This window comes from Mirounga leonina, unplaced genomic scaffold, assembly GCF_011800145.1.
Source record: "Mirounga leonina isolate KUSES-001 unplaced genomic scaffold, KU_Mleo_1.0 Mir_154, whole genome shotgun sequence".
NCBI lineage: Eukaryota > Metazoa > Chordata > Mammalia > Carnivora > Phocidae > Mirounga > Mirounga leonina.
Genome location: NW_023270389.1, coordinates 3,637,541 through 3,660,127, shown reverse-complemented (window position 1 = coordinate 3,660,127; position 22,587 = coordinate 3,637,541). Strand labels below are relative to the sequence as shown.

Here is a 22,587-nt window from a genome sequence, read left to right as displayed (position 1 = left end):
TAGGTATTCAGTAGAGTGGACACAAACGAGGAAAGGATCAGTGAGCTTAAATAGGTCAATAGAAACTTCTTACACTGAAATGCAAAGAGAAGGGCTCCTGAGTGGCTCAGTCATTAAGTGTCTGCCTTCAGCTCAGGTCATGATCCCACGATCCTGGGATCAAGCCCCGCATTGGGCTCCCTGCTCAGCAGGAAGCCTGCTTCTCCCTCTCCCGTTCCCCCTGCTTGTGTTCCCTCTCTTGCTATGTCTCTCTGTCAAATAAATAAATAAAATCTTAAAAAAAAAAAAAGAAATGCAAAGAGAAAAAGAAAAATAAAAAGCAGAAAGTCCAATATTTATGACATAACATCATAAGATGCACATATGCATAACTGGAAAACCAGAAGGTAAAGAAAAAGGCACTGGAACAGAAAAAATATTTAAAAGAATGATGGCAAAGAAATCTCTAAGATTAATGACAGACACAGAACCATAGATACAGAAAGTTCAGACAATGTCAAATATGATAAATACCAAAAATTCACACCTAGGCATGTCATTTTCAAATGACAGAAGACAAAAGACAGAGAAAATCATGAAAGACCTCAAGGAAAAATACAACACCCTGTCTACAGAGGAACAAAGATAAGAATGCCATGGACTTCTTATCAGAAATGTTGAAGAAGAGAGTGATAAGAAATATTTAAAATGTTGAAGAAAGCAACATATCAATCTAGAATTCTGTATCCACAATATTATCCTTCAAAAGTGAATAAGAAATAAAGGCTTTCTTTTTTTAAAAAAATTTTATTGTTATGTTAATCACCATACATTACATCATTAGTTTTTGATGTAGTGTTCCATGATTCATTGTTTGTGTATAACACCCACTGCTCCATGCATAACATGCCCTCTTTAATACCCATCGCCAGGCTAACCCATCCTCCCAACCCCTCCCCCCCAGAACCCTCAGTTTGTTTTTCAGAGGCCATCATCTCTTATGGTTCGTCTGCCCCTCCGATTTCCCCCCTTCATTCTTCTCCTCCTGGTATCTTCGTCTTTTTTTTTTTTTTAACATATATTGTATTATTTGTTTCAGAGGTACAGATATGTGATTCACTAGTCTTGCACAATTCACAGCACTCACGATAGCACATACCCTCCCCAGTGTCTATCATCCAGCCACCCCATCCCTCCCACGCCCCACCACATCAGCAAACCTCAGTTTGTTTCCTGAGATTAAGAATTCCTCATATCAGTGAGGTCATATGATACATGTCTTTCTCTGATTGACTTATTTCGCTCAGCATAACACCCTCCAGTTCCATCCATGTCATTGCAAATGGCAAGATCTCATTCCTTTTGATGGCTGCATAATATTCCATTGTATATATATCCTGCATCTTCTTTATCCATTCATCTGTCGATGGACATCTTGGCTCTTTCCACAGCTTGGCTATTGTGGACATTGCTGCTATAAACATCAGGGTGCACATACCCCTTCGGATCCCTACATTTGTATCTTTGGGGTAAATACCCAGTAGTGCAATTGCTGGATCCTATGGTAGCTCTATTTTCAACTTTTTGAGGAACCTCCATACTGTTTTCCAGAGTGGTTGCACCAGCTTGCATTCCCACCAGCAGTGTAGGAGGGTTCCCCTTTCTCCGCATCCCCACCAACATCTGTCGTTTCCTGACTTGTTAACTTTAGCCATTCTGACTGGTGTGAGGTGGTATCTCATTGAGGTTTTGATTTGGATTTCCCTGGTGCCGAGTGATGTTGAGCACATTTTCATGCGTCTGTTGGCCATTTGGATGTCTTCTTTGGAAAAATGTCTGTTGATGTCTTCTGCCCATTTCTTGATTGGATTATTTGTTCTCTTAGTGTTCAGTTTGATAAGTTCTTTATAGATCTTGGATACTAGCCCTTTATCTGATATGCCATTTGCAAATATCTTCTCCCATTCTGTCGGTTGTCTTTTGGTTTTGTTGACTGTTTCCTTTGCCTTGCAAAAGCTTTTTATCTTGATGAAGTCCCAATAGTTCATTTTATTGATCATTTCAAAGAACCAGCTTTTGATTCTTTGATTTCTTGTTTTCAATTTTATTGATTTCTACTCTAATTTTATTACTTTTGTTTTGTTTGAATTTAATTTGCTTTTCTTTTTCTAAGTTCCTAAGGTAGAAGCTGAGATTATTAATTTTAGATCATTTATCTTTTATAATTTATGGATTTTCCCTTTCAGCACTGCTTTTGTTGCTTTCCATATATCTTAACATGTCATATTTTCATTTCATTTTGTTCTAAATATTTTCAAATTTCTCTTGAAGCTTCTTCTTTGACCCATGTGTTATTTAGAACTCTCTTGTTTACTTTCTATATATACTGTTGGTATTTTCAAGCTATTTTTGCATTATGGATTTCTAGTTTAATTACACTGTGGTCTGAAAGCAGACATTGTATGATTTCTATTCTTTTAAATTTGTTAAAGTGTGTGTTTTGGTCCAGGATGAGGTATGTCTCGGTGAATGTTCCATATGAGCTTGAGAGAATATGTGTTCTCTGTTGTTGGATGAAGTATTCTTGATGTCTATTAGATCCAGGGATCAATGGTGCTGTTTGGTTCAATTATACCCTTACTTATTTTGTGCTTGCTGGATCTGTCATATGCTGGTAGGGGGCATTGAAATCTCCAAGTATAAAAGTGGATGATAATCTTTGAATGTCTCATCTGTCTCAACACTATCACTGTATTAGCCACAAACACTTGAGGATTACCTTTAAAAAGGCTTTTTTTTTTTTTTTTAATATACCATTCCATGTCCCCTCTTTTTCTTTTTTTTTAAATTTTTTTTTAAGATTTTATTTATTTGTGAGAGAGAGAATGAGAAACAGAGAGCATGAGAGGGAGGAGGGTCAGAGGGAGAAGCAGACTCCCTGCTGAGCAGGGAGCCTGATGTGAGACTCGATCCTGGGACTCCAGGATCATGACCTGAGCCAAAGGCAGTCGCTTAACCAACTGAGCCACCCAGGCGCCCCATGTCTCCTCTTTTTCTTATCCGATTTCTGAAACTGCCTACTGAGCTGTGCTGATAGACCAGCTCTTTAATTTTAATAGCATTTTCCAATTTCCATGATGTAAACACTACTACCCAGGTTGATTTTGTGATGCCCACTGTTTATCCACTGTGTGCAAAATCCCTAAATATTTGACAGTCAGCTCTTTATACTTGTGGAATGAGGAGAGGCCACCATGCTGTCACTGTCAATTTATGTCCCTGCCTCCAAACATGGCCTCCCTTTGCTAGAATACTTTTTTACTAAAGTGCCAAAATAATTTCTTTCTTTTTTTAAAAAGATTTATTTATTTATTTGAGAGAGAGAGAGAGAGCATGGGGGGGGGGCAGAGGGAGAGAGAATCCCAAGGAGAGTCTGTGCTTGCATGGAGCCCAATGTGGGGCTCGATCCCAGTACCCTGAGGTCACTACCTGAGCAGAAAACAAGAGTCTGATGCTTAACCAACAGTGCCATCCAGGTGGCCCCAAAATAATTTCTTTTACATAAAACCTCTCCCTTATTTACCCACTTTGTACAATGAAGACCCAATTTCTTTCTGACATAAAGTAGGTTACTATAAAACACGTTTGTCCCTCTGCAGCCTCATTTCCCCATACCCTCTCACATACCTCAAGCTTCCATTGTACAGAGCCATTCATGCAACCTCATGCTTTGAGCATTTGCATGTGGTGTTTCCTCTACCTATCAACAGCTCCCGTTTTTTCACTTTGCCAAGAACAATACTACTGTGCCACCACTCACCAGGACTGTGATAAGAAATGTGTATGTATACTCTCACTTAACTTGCAAATCAACCTGCGAGGGAGAGATTTTCTCCATGTGAGAAGAGTCCATTTAAGCTCTTTTCTGAACACGACACAACTAGTGATTGATGGAGCCAGATTCGAGCCAGATCTATCTTAATCCAGAGCCCTTGCTTTTAACCACCAAGCAAAGTACTTCCCTACACTGCTTATGTCTACAAATCTATCACTTAGCACAAGTTACATATCTTTTTAAAACCTATATGAAATCCATCAAAATCCTAGAGGAGAACACAGGCAGCAACCTCTTGGACCTCAGCTGCAACAACTTCTTACTAGACATGTCAATGGAGGCAAGGGAAACAAAAGTAAAAAATGAACTGGGTGTTATGCACAAATAATGAATCATGGAACACTACATCAAAAACTAATGATGTAATGTATGGGGATTAACATAACAATAAAAAATTTTAAAAAATGAACTATTGGGACTTCATCAAGATAAAAAGCTTATGGAGAGTAAAGGAAACAATCAACAAAACTAAAGTCAGCCAATGAAATGGGAGAAGATATTTGCAAATGACATATTGGATAAAGGGCTAGTATCTGAAATCTATAAAGGATTTATCAAACTCAACATCCAAAAATAAAAAATCCAGTTAAGAAATGGGCAGAAGACATGAACAGACATTTCTCCAAAAAAGACATACAACTGGCTAACAGACATGTGAAAAGATGTTCAACATCATTCATCAACAGAGAAATACAAATCAAAACCACCTCACACCAGTCAGAATGGCAAATATTAATGACTCTGGAAATAACAGATGTTGGCGAGGATGCAGAGAAAGGGGAACCCTCTTACACTGTTGGTGGGAAGGCAAACTGGTGCAGCCACTCTGGAAAACAAAACAGTATGGAGTTTCCTCAAAAAGTTAAAAATAGAATTACCCTATGATTCAGCAATTGCACTACTAGGTACTTATCTAAAGGATACAAACACAGTGATTCAAAGGGGCACCTGCGCCCCAATGTTTATAGCAGCAATGTCCACAATAACCAAACTGTGGTAGGACCTGAGATGTCCTTCAACAGATGAATGGATAAAGAAAATACAATGCAATATATACATTCGTATATACAATGGATCGTATATACAATGGAATATTACTCAGCCATCAAAAAGAATGAAATTTGCAACAACATGGATGAAACTAGAGGGTATTATGCTAAGTGAAGTAAGTCAATCAGAGAAAGACAAATGCCATATGATTTCACTCAGATATGGAATTTAAGAAACAAAACAGATGAACATACAGGAAGGGAAGGAAAAGTAAAAAAAGATAAAAACGGAGAGGGAGGCAAACCATAAGAGACTCTTAATCATAGGAAACAAACTGAGGATTGCTGGAGGGGAGGTGGGTGGGAGGATGGAGTAAATGGGTGATGGGCATTAAGGAGGGCACTTGTTGTGATGAGCACTGGGTGTTATATGTAAGTGATGAATCACTAAATTCTACCCCTGAAACTAATACTGTATGTTAACTAACTAGAATTTAAACAAAATCTTGAAAGAAAAAAAAATAAAGCCTATATGAAGGTAAGCTTACATGTCTTTAATATCTCTAATAAAATTCTTCATCTAAAATATTAGCACATTGTTGAGATTCTCATCTGGTGTCAGCTGAACTTTATGTGTAAAACCACAGGAATATAGTTTTCCCAAAGCCTACACAATTTTTTTTTTTTTTTTTTTTTTTTTTTTTTCCTCTTTGGAAAACTAATATTTGTCTATACGGCTCTCACCTATATGAAACTCTGAATTTCATATATAAGCTTTGACCTCTGGCTTGTTACTCTCAGTTAAAAGCAGATAAAGGGATGATGATCTATTACTTCACACTTGATGTTGTAACATTTTCCTTCCCCCACTCCATCTACCTTTTCTGGATTATTCTGTTTCATAGTGTTCTTATTCCTCTACAAAATGTGACTATCTTGATATATAATATGGCTACAGGAAGACTAAATGCTATAGACACATTAGGATGAGGGGAAGTTAGTGCACTAGCACCAAGTGGGAATTCATTTAAATTATAAGGTGATGTTCTTTCCTCTCTAACGTGAATGCTTCTCCCACATAGCTCTTCTTCCCTGGCATTTGCAAATCTGCGTCTCAGTTTTAACTTCTTGTATTCTTTCTTTTGCCCCCAAACAATACCATAACGTGCAAACAATTCCGGTGACAGAAAGGGCATCCATAGCCCTGTGGGTGATCTTTCTACTTCGAGTGGAATAAAAACGAGACTCAGTGTTGGGGCCGGAGAAGAGAGCGATCAGTTCTGTCCTGTATCCATGTCTCAAACTGCCACCTTTAATCTCATCTTCATACCACGATGCAGGGAAATTACATGAATGCATCAGCTTCTGGCTCACCCGAGCTCCTATTCTCTGACCCTCAATCTAATGGACAATGCATATTTTCCCATCCCTCTGCCTTTATCTTTGCCATTCCCATTCTTTATTTGATCACTTCATCTAAGATAGACCATCCTTTGGGAAGCCTTCTCTGATGATCCTTGCTGAAACAAGAGTTCCTTTATTCTGCTTTATTTTCAGACTTTTTTGCTCTCAAGACTTTTCCTGATATTATTCTATTCTAAAATTGGAGATAAGATTCTTTACTGTTGCTAATATTGAACTTCCAACCCACCATAAATATCTAATTTTGAGGGATTCTTACCACAAATTACTAAAACCATAATTTACTCACATTTACTCAGCTGTAAGGACAAAATGAATTGGAACTTTGAGAAGAGGAAAATAATTTACAAATGATAGAAAGGTTTGACTTAAGAGTTATGTTTCCTTTTAGTTTCAGGTTAGGGCTTAAGAATCTTTGGCCCAAGAGAAGAAACTCTTATGCACCCAGATAAATGTTTCTGTATTCTTAAAATGTTTAAGATAACACCTCATGAGTGTCAGAAGGAAAAGAAACAAAAAAATTATCGACATGCAAGATGGTAGAAAGTTTGTGGAAGAAATACTTCCTAGTATGGTCTCTCTCCTTCTCCAGCCAATGACAAATGTGGCAAATTTAAGATTCTGAGATCAATTCTAAATTACAGCAAAAACCGTGATGCTTTTATATAGTATTGTGTGTGTGTGTGTGTGTGTGTCTGTGTCTGTGTATGCCCTGAATAACATGGCTTCTCTCTGATGATTTCTATGAAGGCTAAATGAAACCATATAAGTGATTATATAAGCTCATAGTGCTGTGCATGTATAGACTGCCATGTAGTATCTAAGGCACTTTAGAGAAGGGACCAATTGTGCTTGCATTGTATTTTCTTTCTTTCTTTCTTTTTTTTTTTTTTATTATATTATGTTAGTCACCATACAGTACATCATTAGTTTTTGATGTAGTGATCCACGATTCATTGTTTGCATATAATGCCCAGTGCTTCACGCAATAGGTGCCCTCCTTAATATCCATCACCGGGCTAACCCATCCCCCCCACAAAACCCTCAGTTTGTTTCTCAGAGTCCATAGTCTCTCATGGTTCATCTCCCCCTCTGATTTCTCCCCTTCATTTTTCCCTTCCTTACCCTAATGTCCTCCATGCTATTCCTTATATTCCACAAATAAGTGAAACCATATGATAATTGACTTTCTCTGTTTGACTTATTTTGCTTAGCATAATCCCCTCCAGTTCCATCCATGTTGATGCAAATAGTGGGTATTCACCCTTTCTGATGGCTGAGTAATATTCCATTGTATATATGCACCACATCTTCTTTACCCATTCATCTGTTGAAGGGCATCTCGGCTCTTTCCACAGTTTGGCTATTGTGGACATTGCTGCTATGAACATTGGGGTGCATATGGCCATTCTTTTCACTACATCTGTATCTTTGGGGTAAACACCCAGGAGTGCAATTGCTGGGTCATACGGTAGCTCTATTTTTAACATCTTGAGGAACCTCCACACTGTTTTCCAAAGTGGCTGTACCAACTTGCATTTCCACCAACAGTGTAAGAGGGTTCCCCTTTCTCCACAACCTCTCCAACATTTGTTGTTTCTTGCCTTGTCAGTTTTTGCCATTCTAACTGATGTAAGGTGGTATCTCAATGTGGTTTTGATTTGAATTTCCCTGATGACTAATGATGATAAACAATTTTTCATGTGTCTGTTAGCCATTTATATGTCTCCTTTTGAGAAGTGTCTGTTCATGTCTTCTGCCCATTTTTTTGACTCGATTATTTGCTTTTATGGTGTTGAGTTTGAGAAGTTCTTTACAGATCTTGGATATCAGCCCTTTGTTTGTAGTGTCATTTGCAATATCTTCTCCCATTCCGTGGGGTGCCTGTTTTGTTGATTGTTTCCTTTGCTGTGCAGAGCTTTTTATTTTGATGAAGTCCCAAAAGTTCATTGTTGCTTTTGTTTCTCTTGCCTTTGGAGATGTGCTTATGTTCTCCTTAGGATTTTGATGGATTCCTGTCTCACACTGAGGTCTTTCATCCATTTAGAGTCTATTTTTGGGTATGATGTAAGAGAATGGTCGAGTTTCATTCTTCTGTATGTATCTGTCCAACTTTCCAAGCACCATTTATTGAAGAGACTGTCTTTTTTCCATTGCATATTTTTTCCTGCTTTGTCAAAGATTATTTGACCATAGAGTTGAGGGTCCATATCTGGGCTCTCTATTCTGTTCCATTGGTCTATGTGTCTGCTTTTGTGCCAGTACCATGCTGTCTTGGTGATCACAGCTTTGTAATATAGCTTGAAATCAGGCAACGTGATGCCCCCAGCACTGGGGGTGGCTGGCGGTTTTAGAAGCACAAAGGACAGAGACGTGCCTGGACTTGGAAGCCAGGGCTGGGAGTGCTGCTGTGGGGCACACAACCCAGGACGTTGCAGTTTATAGCAGCACAGACAGAAATGGAGAGAGAGTGGCCTGGTGAGCTCACTGAAGAACAGACTGAGATCTCTCTGTTCTGAGGCAGAGGTTTGAATACGGTCACTTCTCTTCTGACTCCTGGAAGAGATGTGGAAAACTGCCAGGGAAAGCTGCCAGAGAACAAAAGCCTCCCAAAAATGGTTTTCACTGAGCCCATTGCCCCCCACAGGGGGCAGGGCAACTCTGCCCAAACAGGGTTACCTGAGTAACAGCGTGGCAGGCCCCTCCCTCAGAAGACAGGCTGGAAGAACAAGAGACCAACAACCCTAAGGTCCCTATAAAACAGGTGCATTTTGCTTGGGTTGGGGTCAATGCTTCCTTGGTACCACTGTGTGTGAGATACAATGGTTGCCATGCTGTGGGACACGATGTGGTGTCTCCATCTCTCTGGAGTCTGTGTCTCTCCCATGCTATCTCTCTGGAGTCTGTGTCTCTCTGGAGTCTGTGTCTCCTCCATGCCTTCAACATAGAAGGGAGACTTGATCTGCATACCTCCTGAGACACCTGTTTCATGGAACTAACTTACCTGTAGAGGGCTAGTTTCTCTTCTTTGGAGGGCAGAGACCTCTCCGTATTCCCCTGATAGAGAGCCGGCCACTTTCTACAGTGAGAGGTAGTGACAGAGAACCCACTGCCTCTTAAGACAGCTCATTGCTCTTAAACAGCTCTAATGATTAAATCATTCTTCTTTCTAGTAAACTCAAAGTTTAAAGTCATAGATTGTCTTGTTATTTTTAGCCCAGAACTACTCATTTCTATCAGAAACAACATCCAATAACTTTTCACTCCTTCTTTTGCCCAAGAGTATCTCAAATAATTGACCATGACTGGAATTTGGCTTTTCATGATGAAATATAACTTGGCCATCAGCCTGGGGCATGAAGCCAGATTATACAGCTGCATTATGGTGGTCTCGGTGAGGAGCCTGCATGTCATCCACCCATCCATCCATGTGTCATTTCAGTAAATATGCATTGAGCTCCTAATAGGCAACAGGAACTCTTTTAGGTTCTGGTGATAAAACTGGGAGTTGAAAACAAATCCAAGCTCTGGAGAGCTTACACTCTAGTGTGGGCAGTGGATATTTTTCTTGACAGCACATTAATGAGTTAATAACTTGAGATATGCATGCACTCTGGCTGAAAGATGATCCTTCAAATCTAGGGGGAAGTTCCAGCTTCTCCCCTACTTTATGTTGGTCCCAAGGATGAGTTGCAGTATGTGGCAAAGCGCAATAAATAATATACATGTTATAGAATGGTGTCGGGCAAGGAGATAAAAATAAGTCTATATTTTACTCTTGGCATCTAAGCCTCCAGAATATGACCCACCATCAGAAAGGAGGCGGTACAAGCAAGAACAACTCATTCTTTTTCCACAGACCTTGGCCCCAAACCATGAAGGCAGATCTGTAATGCCTCTTTTAGATTAGCTGCACATAAACAGCCTGGGACCTTCCCAGAGGGAGACATCCCATTCCATCCTTCACAGCTTCCACCTCATCCTCCTTCCCTCCCCCTCACACACCTACCACAAACCAGGACCACAGCCTGATTCTCAACCGAGGACTGGGATTGAATCTGAGTATCATTAGGAAAGTGATTTCACCTTTCTGTTCCTTGCTTTTCTCATATAAGGAGAGTAAAGAGGAGAAAACTATCAACCATCTATGGCTAGGCTGGAGACTAAGTGACACAAAATAATTGCAAAACACCAGGTAGTAAATATGGGATCAAGAAATAGACTGTAAATGTCAGTTTGGGGGTACCTACTTTCTGCCATTGTACTCTATTAGGAAACTAATGCTTTTTCAGTGCTTGCCTGATGCAGATCTTTGCCTGGGGCAACTTCCTGATGGAATCCACCTTTGTGCAGCATGAGAACCAGGAAATATGGTTGCACAGCTACTGAGCTGTTGGGGCTTGACTAAAGGAATGCAGCCAGTTATCCCACGTCACACAGGGCTAGAATCACGTGAAACAGAGAAGCGCCTTCATGCAAACTGCCAGAAGGTGCCTCATTTGACAGACCAATGAGCCATTATGCCCCCTCAGGGACACCAATTCTGAATAGATTGTTCTGAGCTAACGTAATTCTTCCCTAGGACACAGGGCTTGGCAACTGAAGCACAGAGGGTTTCTGTGCTAACATGTGCCCTCAGCTGGCTTTCTCTGAGCAGGGCACAGCCCATTCAACGTGCCTGTTCTTGACCCCAGCCTTACCTTGTCAAGATCACACCCAAAGTATAAATGCAAATACTGCTTGGGACCTGGGTGTCCCACCCAAATCTGCAGGCCACAGACGATTTGCTTTTGAGCAACATACCAATGAGTTAGACTCCTGTTATAGCACTCCTTTAGAAAAAAAAAGTTTACTATTTTTTCCAAATTATAAAAATTATACATGCAAAATATGGCCATAGGATGGCACCAAAAAGTATAAAAAAGAAAATAAAAAGCACCCATTAGGACTCTATTCCCTAGCAGCAATAGCTGGTATATCTATCACTGAATTTCTCTCATATATATATGTATTTTTTTCATACTTAGATTTGATCTTCATACTCATCATTGTTAATGGCATCCAGGCTTTTAGGAGGACATTCTAGTGAGTTTTCCATATACAAATAAGGAGAACATCTGGAGAAAAAGAGCTTTTTGAGTTCTTTTTCTGGCTCATTGTTTTTAAAATCAGATGAAATACAGTATATTTTAATTTCATCCTTCCTTTTTAAAATAGAATCTTCACTCTGCCATTTTCTCAGCAATAATAGTACATTTTCAGATACCCTCACCACCTCCTCCTTTCCCACTCTAACGAGTATTGAACACTCACTCTAAGATGTTACAGGACCACGTGATTGAAATTTCATCATTCTGAGATGGGTCCTGCTCTACCTAAGCTGAAAACTGGCCTGAGCCACTGGGTCACACAGAATTCTCAAGGTTATTCTTTAGTTGATAACCCTCCCAGGTTATAAGGAAACTAGTCTTAGAACAAAGTATTCCACACTTCTGGACATTTATCAACTATATCTTTCACACTAACCAACCCCTCCAAATTAGTTCTGTCCTTCGATCTTCAGGCTTCAGGAAATAATAGCCCTCCATTCCTTGGTGTGTTCTTATCATCAGCTTGTGGAAGGAATTCCCTCAAAGCCACAATTCTAGAGGTAAGACTCTGCTGCCTTTGCAGTCTACATCCGACAGCCACATCCTTTAGCCCATCAACTATATTCAGGACAATTCAAGGTTCCACCTATGCATATGGATTCTCTCCTACCATGGGTATGCAAAATCCTATGTGTCGACTACCTTCAATACCACTAATGAAAACCCTTTTATAATATTCATATTTTGAGGTTAATTTGCCACTGTGTTACCATCTGGCATTCAGAAATCTAATTTGCATAATGCCACCTGTTGGTGAAGGGGTAGGAGACAGCTACTGGAAGTTCCTGCAGGTGGAATGATTAAAATGTCCGTTGCCACACCAAGCACCACCTTCCTCATTGGACTCACAGAAGCTGAGTTAACAAAAACAAACAAACAAGCAGATCATTGTATTGTGAACATTTTCAAAATAAATTGCGGCCAATGTAACAATTGTATTTTGATGCTGGAAGCATTATATGCCCACCAACTGCTCACATTTTAGAGTTCAAGGCTGGATTTGAATTCTGGCTCTCTCACTAAGTTTGTGGTCTTGAGGAAGACTTTTAAACTCTGTGAGCCTCAGTATTCTCAGATGTGAAATGACAGCAACAATAGGGTGCTCATGGGGGCATGTAATAAAGAAAAAAATGAGATGTGTAAAGAAAGAACACTGGTCTTGGAGTTCTACCCCTTCCCCTGCCTTAGATGCTCAATAAATGCAAATAACATTAGTGTTATTGTCATTTTACTGTCTGTTAAGAGTTTGTGTGTCTTCTCTGATGTACAATTGTTTTATGGTTTATGATGACCCTGCTGAGAGAAATCCCAGATTAAGGAGTTATGAGAAGCACCTTATAAAAAAAAGCCTCTCTATTCACATCTGTCATTTGTAGCAATGCAATCCCATCAATAGGAGTGGCTTGACTATTACCTTTTAAAAATCCGTTAAATAAAATGTTTCCATCACAACAATTGAATTTAGAGATCTCAAAGATAAAGTTTGGTTGCATAATATTTCAAAATGGCAAGTGATTATTTTTCCCTTCAGCGTAATGCCTTGTAGACTACCATCCCTCATTCCGTGTTCATTCATGCCCTTCTGTGTTCTTGGTTTGAAGAGAGACATGACAGAAGAAATGAAAGCTACAGGTGGTCTGCTTCTAGTTCTGAATCCAGAAGCATCAGGAACCCAGATCATAGACAAAAATCTTTGGCAGAACCCATGAAGAACAAGAGCAAGGATTTCCTGTTCACCTAGTGGCTCATACAGAAAGTGTTCCAGCATCATTTTGCAGGCCTCCTCTGGGAGTGGCTGGACACTTAAGAAGAAATGATGGTGGCTGAGGAGCCCGAGGAATAAGGTGGAGGTGATGGTGGTGACTGAGCGGAGCCCAATGACAGATGGCTGGGCACAGATTAGTGTTGGTATTAGGAGATCTGCACGTCCCACACCAGTACAACAGTTTGCCGGCTAAATTAAAAAAACTGCTGGTGCCAGGAAAGATTCAGCATATTCTTTGTACTGGAAACCTTTGCACCAGAGAGTTATGACTATCTCAAGATTCTCGCCAGTGATGTTCATATTGTGAGAGGAGACCTCGATGAGCATCTGAATTATCCAGAACAGAAAGTTGTGATGGTTGGACAGTTCAAAATTGGTTTGATCCATGGGCATCAAGTTATTCCATGGGGAGGTAGGGCCAGCCATGCTCTGTTGCAGAGGCAGTTTGATGTGGACATTCTTTTTTTTTTTTTTTAAAGATTTTATTGATTTATGTGACAGAGAGAGACACAGCGAGAGAGGGAACACAAGCAGGGGGAGTGGGAGAGGGAGAAGGAGAAGCAGGCTTCCCGCTGAACAGGGAGCCTGATGCAGGGCTCGATCCCAGGACCCTGGGATCGTGATCTGAGCCGAAGGCAGACGCTTAACCGACTGAGCCACCCAGGCGCCCTGTGATGTGGACATTCTTATCTTGGGACACACATGCAAACTTGAAGCATTTGAGCATGAAAATAAATTCTACATTAACCCAGGTTCTGCCACTGGAGCATATAATGCCTTGGAAACAAACATTATTCCTTCATTTGTGTTGATGGACATCCAGGCTTCTACAGTTGTCACTTACGTGTATCAGCTAATTGGAGATGATGTGAAAGTAGAACGAATTGAACACAAAAAATCTTAAAAGCCAGGCCTGTCTTACTCGTTTTTTTTTTTTTTTTCATTCCCCTGTTCAAATCAAGTAATTAAACATTTATGTATCACTTTTATACTATTTTGCAGTAAAATATATCATCTTCTGTTAATACAATGTTCTAAGCTTCTTGTAAACTGTAAGAATATATTCCCATTTTCATATATGATTTCTATGAAAAAATATCCATCATACAGTAAATGGTCACATGTTAAGAAAAATTTATCCTTGTAAATATCTTCAAAGTTGATATCTGGAACTTTATTACAAAAGTAGTGCATGAGGAAAAAGAATCTAGACTTTCTTGTATACATTTTTCTCTCTAGTAATAAACAGTTACCTTTCCTTTATTAAAAAAAAGAAGAAGAAATGATGGTATGGTGTGTTTAGATGTACACCTATGGTGTGTCATGGAGGCACATCACCCTTCCTTTCTGGGCTCAAGTGGTTCGAGGAAACAGATATTCCTGTGTCGCCCACTTAGGCAGGTGGGATCCTACCAAGGAGACATGGACCTTTCCAAGCCAGCACGCAGGAGAAAAGTTGGGTTGTCCTAATGTACTCACAAAAGGCATTAAAGTGGCGTGTGAACTGGTAATGACCAGACATGGGCTCCATCTATGGCTACCCCTACCAGGATGATAAAAAGACACAGGATGCTTGGTCTGTCCCACAAATAAAACCTTTAAAACTACTAAGAGAAATACAAATTCTTGGAACTAAAAATAAAAATACCCAGTTTTTAATTGAGAAAGCTGGTATACAAGCGATCTGTCTTCAACTGGCATGTATGGGGTGGGGGCAGAGGCTGGTAACCTCGGTCGGAGAGCAGCCTGGGCTTGGGTTAGACCATGGATAATAAGGCAGGGACTTAGCACCCCTGTCTCTCAATTCGCCTGCCCTTTCGCTCTGGATACAGGCTTCTGTGCCCTGCATGGAGGTAACTGCAGAGCTGACAGCATCGCCTGGGTGCTATGGTCTGGGACAGGATTTAATGCACACAGGAGTGAGCTCACTATTCCAACATGTCTTCTGTTTCCTTTGAACAGAGGGTATCTATGATCTGAATTTATTTCTAGTAGGAAAGAAAACCACAGATTTATTAGTTGTTACAAATTCGCTAACAGAAAATAAAGAGGCCTATGGAAGGAGGCAGTAAGAGGATCTGAGCTCGGGCACCTGGGTGGCTCAGTCGGTTAAGTCCGACTCTTGATTTGGGCTCAGGTCATGATTTTGGCCCCGAGTCAGGCTCCATGCTCAGTGGAGAGTCCGCTTGGGGATTTTCTCTCCCTCTGCCCCTCCCCCTGCTTGCATGCGCACGCACTCTCTCTAAAATAAATAAATCTTAAAAAAAAAAAAAAAAAAAGGCTCCGAGCTCTTCTGGGTGGGGCATCAGGGAGGACTTAACCCAAAGTGGATTGGGTCAGCATTGGAAAAGACTGGGGCAAAGGATAGACAAGAGAAAAGGACTGCAAGCAAAAGAAAAGTAGCAAAGTAGCACATGTTAAAAATCCATGGCCTGGGAAGGAGCATGAAAGGTGCAGCATAAGCGGGAGGGGTGTCGGTGGGCAGAAGTGAGAGGTGGGAATGGGCACCAGAGCACAAAGAGTGAGCCGACGTCTGTGGCCCCCTCTACGTGTCTGACCGTCTCGCCACACCATCCCTCTGAACCTGGACCAACCAAAGACAAGAATCCTCTTGAGGTCAGGAATCGTTTAATGAACATATGCCTTGTAAATAGCAAAAGACATAGAAACTGGTGGTGTGTCCAACTGCACGCTTGATAAAGGAATGAGAGATGTGGCAAAGGAATTGTATTCAGTCCAAGATTAGATGAGAAGCCCTTTCAGGATTGGATCACACTGTAAGTAGATTTCAGGGAGGTGTAAGGAATGGGGACAGTAGGAGGGCACTTTGTTGACGCAACTGGTGTGTGGGGTTTGTGTAAGTATCTGAAAATACAGGGGATGACCTAGCTGAGAACGCACTGTTCGCCACCATCCCCAGAGGCTCCTGGGATGGACTCCATTATTCTGATGTCATGTTTGTACGATTGTGTCTTCCATTGTTTGAAGGAAAGTAGATTTTTTTTTCTGCTTAATGGTTTTGAATATGAGATGAAGTATATATATATGCATACATATTGCATATATATATGCCTACATATATGTATATATATATGACCCTTATTTGTCCTTTATTAGCTGTGCTGATTCATCTCTTAGTACTTGAGTTTTATTTCTTCATTGAGTAAATATATTTATTGAGAGCCCCTGTGAGGAAGGTACTGATCTAGGCTCTGGGTTTCTTTGCTCTGGCAGCCCTACCAGAGTAATAAACTTGATGTTGGACCACATTCTTTGTGTCCATGTGCCCACACCATTGTTTTCTTGCTGGACTTTGACTTGTTCCCAAGAGCAAGATCACAGCATTTATGGAATGGGATTACTTTATTAGTGGCTTGACTTGTTTTGCCGTTGGGTTGTATCAGAACGTTGGGTTTGGGAGTCATTACCTGGATCCCACTGAGCCATTTATGTAATGCACTATGTATAGGGCATGAATTAAATACCCTTTGTTACTCAAAATAGGAATTCCAAACCCTGTGTAACCCTAATGGCTTCAGAGAGGTGTCCCCAACTTATGTCAAAGGAAAAATCATTTTGAAACTAGAGTTTTATACTAGCCAAAATTATATTTTAATGTAAGGACCTAAAAAATGATTGTCTGGTATTAATCAGCACAATTAACAACCAGAAGATTTGCAAGAAAAAAAAAAAAAAGACACCCACCAAAACACTATTTTGGAAATAATATTTAATAAGAAAACATGTAAATAAAGCCAGGAAATGATTCAGGATGAAAGGTAAGTAAGAATGAACAACAACCTTAATTAGGTCTGTCACCGTCTCAAAAATAAACCAAGCCCTGACTGAAGAGAAAGAAAATGGAGAGTATTAACACCCGGGCTAAGGAGTAGTGAGGAGAGAATGCAGATGAGCTCATGAAGTTACTTGTCCTTGGGGGACGACGGGAATACACATGTTAAAATGTTGACAAAGAAGGAGAGAAAGAAGCATAGAGTAAGGTTTACAGATCGAAATAACGATTTCCACAGAGACTGCATCATTAACTAACTGGAATTAAAATTAAAACTTAATAGGGGGCACCCGGGTGGCTCAGTTGGTTGTGTGTCTGGCTCTTGATTTCGGCTCAGGTCATGATCTCAGTGTTACGCAGTCCAGCCCTGCATCAGGTTCCGTCCTGGGCATGGAGTCTGCTTGAGATTCTCTCCCTCTCCCTCTGCCCCTCCCTTCTCATGCTCTCTCTCTCAAAATAAATAAATAAATAAATAAAACTTAATAAAAAAAATTGAAATAAAGATGGCATAAGTTAGCCAAAATAAAACATTCAAAGAATACACATAAAGGGCAAAACCTGAAGACACAAAGTGTTTTCTTTTAATCTACTTAACATGTTGTTGACAAAAGGTTGTTTGAGTGTTGAAGGAAAGTTGGGAAAATTTTGTCGTGCGAACTGTAATCTAATCAGACAATTTTATCTCAGTCAGTTAATTAGAAATAGACTGTAAGACAAAGAGCATCAGCAGAACTGGGATTTCGTCACTGAAGGGCGGCAGGATGCGCCACCCCACTGGGCCACTTCAGCATGTGCGGAGCTGGAGTTGACTCAGGACAAGGTTTTTTCCTCCCTTCTACCTGCCTGAGAGAATTTGGAAAGGGGCCCTGCACCAGGAGGAAAGAGATTACCAGAGATAACGGAGAGACTCAACTGCCTGGCAGGGCAAACACTGGGGACCAAACATCTGCTCTTCTCATCCTCCTGTGAAGCACCTGCCGGCCCTCTGGAGCCTCAGACACCCGCCCCTCTCCTTAGCTCAGAATGGCCTATAAGCCTCCAGCTGCCTCTGTGGCTCGTTTCCTTGGGGGGTCCTCACACTATGAAATTAAATTTGTTTTGCTCCTGTTAAGCTGTCTTTTTATTACAAGGGGTTCTCAGCCTGAAAACTTCAGGACCCTGAAATGTACAACAGTTCTAATTATGTATTTCCTAATAGTAATAAAAATATATTATTTGTTATCATTTTATATTCCTTTGTATTACTTAAAATAGTGTGATGTATTATGTCGCTTATTTTTATCTCTCTTTATATATATAAATATACACATATATTTGCAATATTTATATTAGAAATTGGGGAAAACTGAATGGAAAATTTGACAAATTCCTTCTTATGTTTCAAGATTTTAGCATTTTTCACTTATTAAACAGACAAAATAAAGAAAAAAATTCAGAAAATATTTTTTAAGTTGACCGCCCAAGTTAAAAAGGTTAAATAAAAAACTTTACGTACTACTTAGGAAAATGTTACCTTCCTCTCGAGCACACCTGGAACGGTTGTATACTGGGTTCTGCAGAAAGAGTAAAGCATTTCGCAAGGTGGTTCACAGATTTGACTCTGGCCACTTCCTTCCTATAAATTTGCATCACCAGATTTGCCTCAGCCTTTGAGGAACCCGGGGAGCGAGTCTGCCTCAACCTGAAACATTGTCCTGCCATTCAAGGCAGAGCAGACCCACAGCGCTTAGGAAAACACTGGGCGCCAAGTGCATGACTGAGGGTGCTCCTGAACCTGAGAAATGTCCTACTGTGTGTGGGTGTTCTCATGTTTTGTGAAATCGGGATAATACCATAGAATATAGTTTTATGTCCAGATGTGTTTTCTTACTTAGTATCATTGCATAATACTTTTTTCATCCCAACATCCTGTCACCTATCCCAGCTCCCACCACAGCTGGCAAGTTCCCTGGGCCCCCTCCAGGCTAGAAAGCCAAGGCCTGCTTCTGAATATCAACCATGCTGTAAACACCCACAGAATGAATTTTAAAATCTGCAATCGTCACGTGCTGTGTTCAGGCCTCAGTGGTAGTAGAATACAGGATGTCTCTTCTATCCCCAGGGAAATGAAGGATGAGGATGAAGCCACAGTGGTTTTCCCTTTTCTGAACACAGTTGATCCCTTTTCCCCACTTCTCGCCCACCCCAAGAACCAGACCGAATTCTTCCCCTTGTGAACTTGGGGTGACAAGCTAAGCCCTGGATCCGTCTGTACGGAGAATGTCACAGGACCCGTGCAATGCAAATCTCCTACTCTGGCATCTAGATCCTGAGGCCTTCATGATAAATAGAGAATCATGCCTCGTAGTAGCAGGAAGAGAAATCAGTAAAGATCTCAGACTCAGACCTGCAGGATGTTAGGGTCTTGTGAAGGGCGGAGGAAGATGAAGTGTTTTGGAAGATGACAAGGCAAAAGCAGTGGCTAGAGTCACTTGTCGAGGGCTGGCTGTGTCCAGCTTCGATGTCCTTCAGGCCAGGAGTGTGTCCTTATGAAATAATTTGAGACTCCTCCCATCAATGTCTATAACTTTCAGTTTCATCAGCCAGAGAAACTGAACAGTTTCCTTCCTGTAAACATCTTAGTCACAATGAAAAATTACAGCCAAGTTTTTTTTCTTAATTTTTTTTGTTGTTGTTGTTGCTGTTAAAAGAAAAAAATGGTCTGTAGCTGCAAGGAGTTACGGGCCTGAAATTTTCTTACCCGGCAGGCAGACTTAAATGTGGATCAGCAGATACCAACGCCCTTAACCCGGGCTCCAGTTTCAAAGGGGAGCGGTGAGTCATCCAGCCACTTCTCCCCGCTTTCTTTCTCCTTCGGGGGCCCCCTCTGGCAGCAGGCGAGGGACCGTCGAGGTCTATCATTACCAGTACTTGAGCCCACCTCCTGGATGGAGGAAGTCGGCTGTAAAGATCCTTTGGCTTCAATGCCCTGCCATGCACATGCTAGGGGCCTGATAAAGGGACAAAATCATAACAACTACGTGAATCCTTCCTAGAGTATTTGTAAATGAATTGTGCACTATTTGTCTGCTTGCCTATGCCTGGAATCCTTCCCTTCAGTGACTGAATTTCAGTTTTATTCTTGCCATTCTCAGTTATACAGAGAAAACAAGTGTGTAACGTGTGTAATTGCCTTATATAAATACGATAACCAAGTCTTCCAGAATTCGAAAAAACACTAAGCCTCTAAAAGGGTTGAAGGCCTGATAAATACTTTTCCTTGTTTTTTGTTTTTTGTTTTTTTAATCCTACGAAGGGCATGGGATACACCCTGGAGAATCTGAAGATGCCAAATAAATGGAAGGAATCAGCAGGCAGTATTGTAACCTGCTGTGCGATCTTCACGAAGGATGAGGCCATGACTGGCAGGGGGACTCTCAAAGATCAGCTAAATCTGGCATATGATGTGAAGTCATCTAAAGGAGAAAAAACTTACTGCATTAATCCACACCAGGGTGATGGAAAAGAAGTTGAAGTCTGAATTGGGAAACCATCTGGATAGTTCCATCAAAGCAGCAGTAAGTCAGCGAAAACCAAGGAGGACCTGCCAGGGTGACACAGACATCTGTGGGTTTCTGTGATTCTTTATTACAAATTTAAACACTGCTGAGGTGGGTGCATTAGGCTGGTCTTAAGGTAAAGGGTAGAGAGGGACCTTAGGGAGGCTATTACTCACCAGTTAAAGAATTGCTCTATAGGAATGATCTCTTTAAGAGAATGCACACAGAATAATAAAGGCAAAGTGAAGGGACTATCCCAGGAGACAAATATGGCAGGTTATGAAGCTGCGGATTATATAAGAGTCAAGATGATAGCAGTGTGCAAATAGTTTTTATGGATTGAAATACTCCTTCCAACTATAATTAAGCAGAGTCGACAGTCTTGAATGTTTAATCATATGCTTAACTGTTGAATGTATTTCCATCCCAGGCAATAGCAGCCAATCTATTTCTTATTCTGATGACACGTCACAACCAGAATCCAAGCTTGGTTGGAAATGCATTATTTAAACGTGAATAAATGACTACTGATACAGTTCAGTTGGGCTTAAAAAGACTGTATCTCACATACACAAATATCGACTATTCTTCTTTGGTCATTGATCATTGTGGCAAAAAATAGATAATCATAGCTGATTAAATGCCAGACTTGCCTAATGAATCTTTTTCTATAGAACTTTCAGGGAGCTATCTTGAGAGAATGTGCATTAATAGGGCCCCCAATCCATACCCTGCCAAGTGGGAAGACTTCACCACCATCGAGAGTCAGAAGATAGTCCTAGTTTTTTGCATTCGATCACCAGCCAAAGTTCCAGTTGGCAAGTCAAGACTTCTAATTCCGTGTGTTGGAGAAGAAAATTGAGCAAACATTGGAGGGCTTGCCTTACGTAACTTGAACAACCCATTCACAATCGTTCCTGAAGTTTATAATATTGATCTTGGAAATCTTGTTTGCTCTCTAGATAGAAGAAGAATAAATTTAAATATACCTTTAACCACTTAAGTACCAAGGAAAATAAAGATAGTAAAAAAGAGGAAAAAAGAAAAACAAAGCCCACCTTGCATAGCATTGAAATTGCAGACGGATGACCACTGCAAGCCAGAAACAACAACTGCTTTTCATTGTAACAAGTGTGCACTGGGCTGAGTGGTCAACTCAGTGTTCATTTCCAAAAAACTAGTGCTGTGTTCCAAGAAATGAGAGAGACATGCTGGTAGACCCCCAGGCGTCCCTGAATGCATCAGTCTCAGGGCTGTATTGCTAGAGCCGTGGCCTTGAGCGTGAATAAACAGGACTTGTCAGTGTCGGAGCTCTAGGAGACAGAGTGCCAGCAGAAACCCTGGGAGCAGACTGGCTCGCCTTCACGATCCTCTCTCCACAGAGGCCTGGGATTGCATGAGTTGCATCAGAATGCTTTATGAAGAGAAAGTTGCCTCTTCTTTAGAAGGAAGTGTGAGAGGCAAGGATGGGAAACAAATCCATGGAGGCCGTGGAGTCCAGGGAGCCTCCTCCTCAGACCAGAAATACTTAAGAGTGGTGTGAGCTTGGGACGCCTGGCTGGTGCAGTCGGTTGAGCATCTGACTCTTGGTTTCGGCTCAGGCTGTAATCTCAGGGTCATGAGATTGAGCCCCGTGTCGGACTGTGTGCTCAGCGTGGAGTCTGCTTGAGATTCTCTCTCTCTCTCTCTCCCTCTGCCCCTCCTGCTCATTCTCTCTCAAATAAAAAAATCTTAAAAGAAAAGAGCGGTGTGAGCTGACATGACGCAGGGCAGTCACCTTTGTGACTGGACCTTACTTGTCTGACTTCTCATCGATGTGACCAATCTACCAGAACCCAGGGAAGCACCTTCCCATGGAAGTGCATCAGCAATAACAGACTTCTGTATGAAAGGAGCAACAGTAACAATGGAACGCAGCCTGAAAGAAACTGTACAACTACTTAGAGCGACGTAGTAGGACAAAGGAGAATATAAGCATGTTCATTACAGACATAACTGTAACACAGGATAGGAAAATTCATCCCACGTAGGATTACTGTTGTTTCAAATGCATTT

At 40.9% G+C, this 22,587-nt stretch overlaps 1 long non-coding RNA gene and 1 pseudogene across 1 annotated transcript; one reads left to right on the top strand and one right to left on the bottom strand.

Annotated features, from left to right (window-relative positions):
- The first annotated feature begins 13,319 nt into the window (after positions 1-13,319).
- LOC118013626 lies at positions 13,320-14,105 on the top strand (annotated as a pseudogene).
- A 5,674-nt stretch (positions 14,106-19,779) lies between these two features.
- On the bottom strand, positions 19,780-22,083 carry LOC118013951. Its single transcript, XR_004680157.1, has 3 exons — positions 21,263-22,083; positions 20,469-20,576; positions 19,780-19,983 (listed from the first exon to the last, which is right to left on the bottom strand). It is a non-coding gene; the product is annotated as an uncharacterized LOC118013951 (long non-coding RNA).
- Positions 22,084-22,587: the final 504 nt, after the last annotated feature.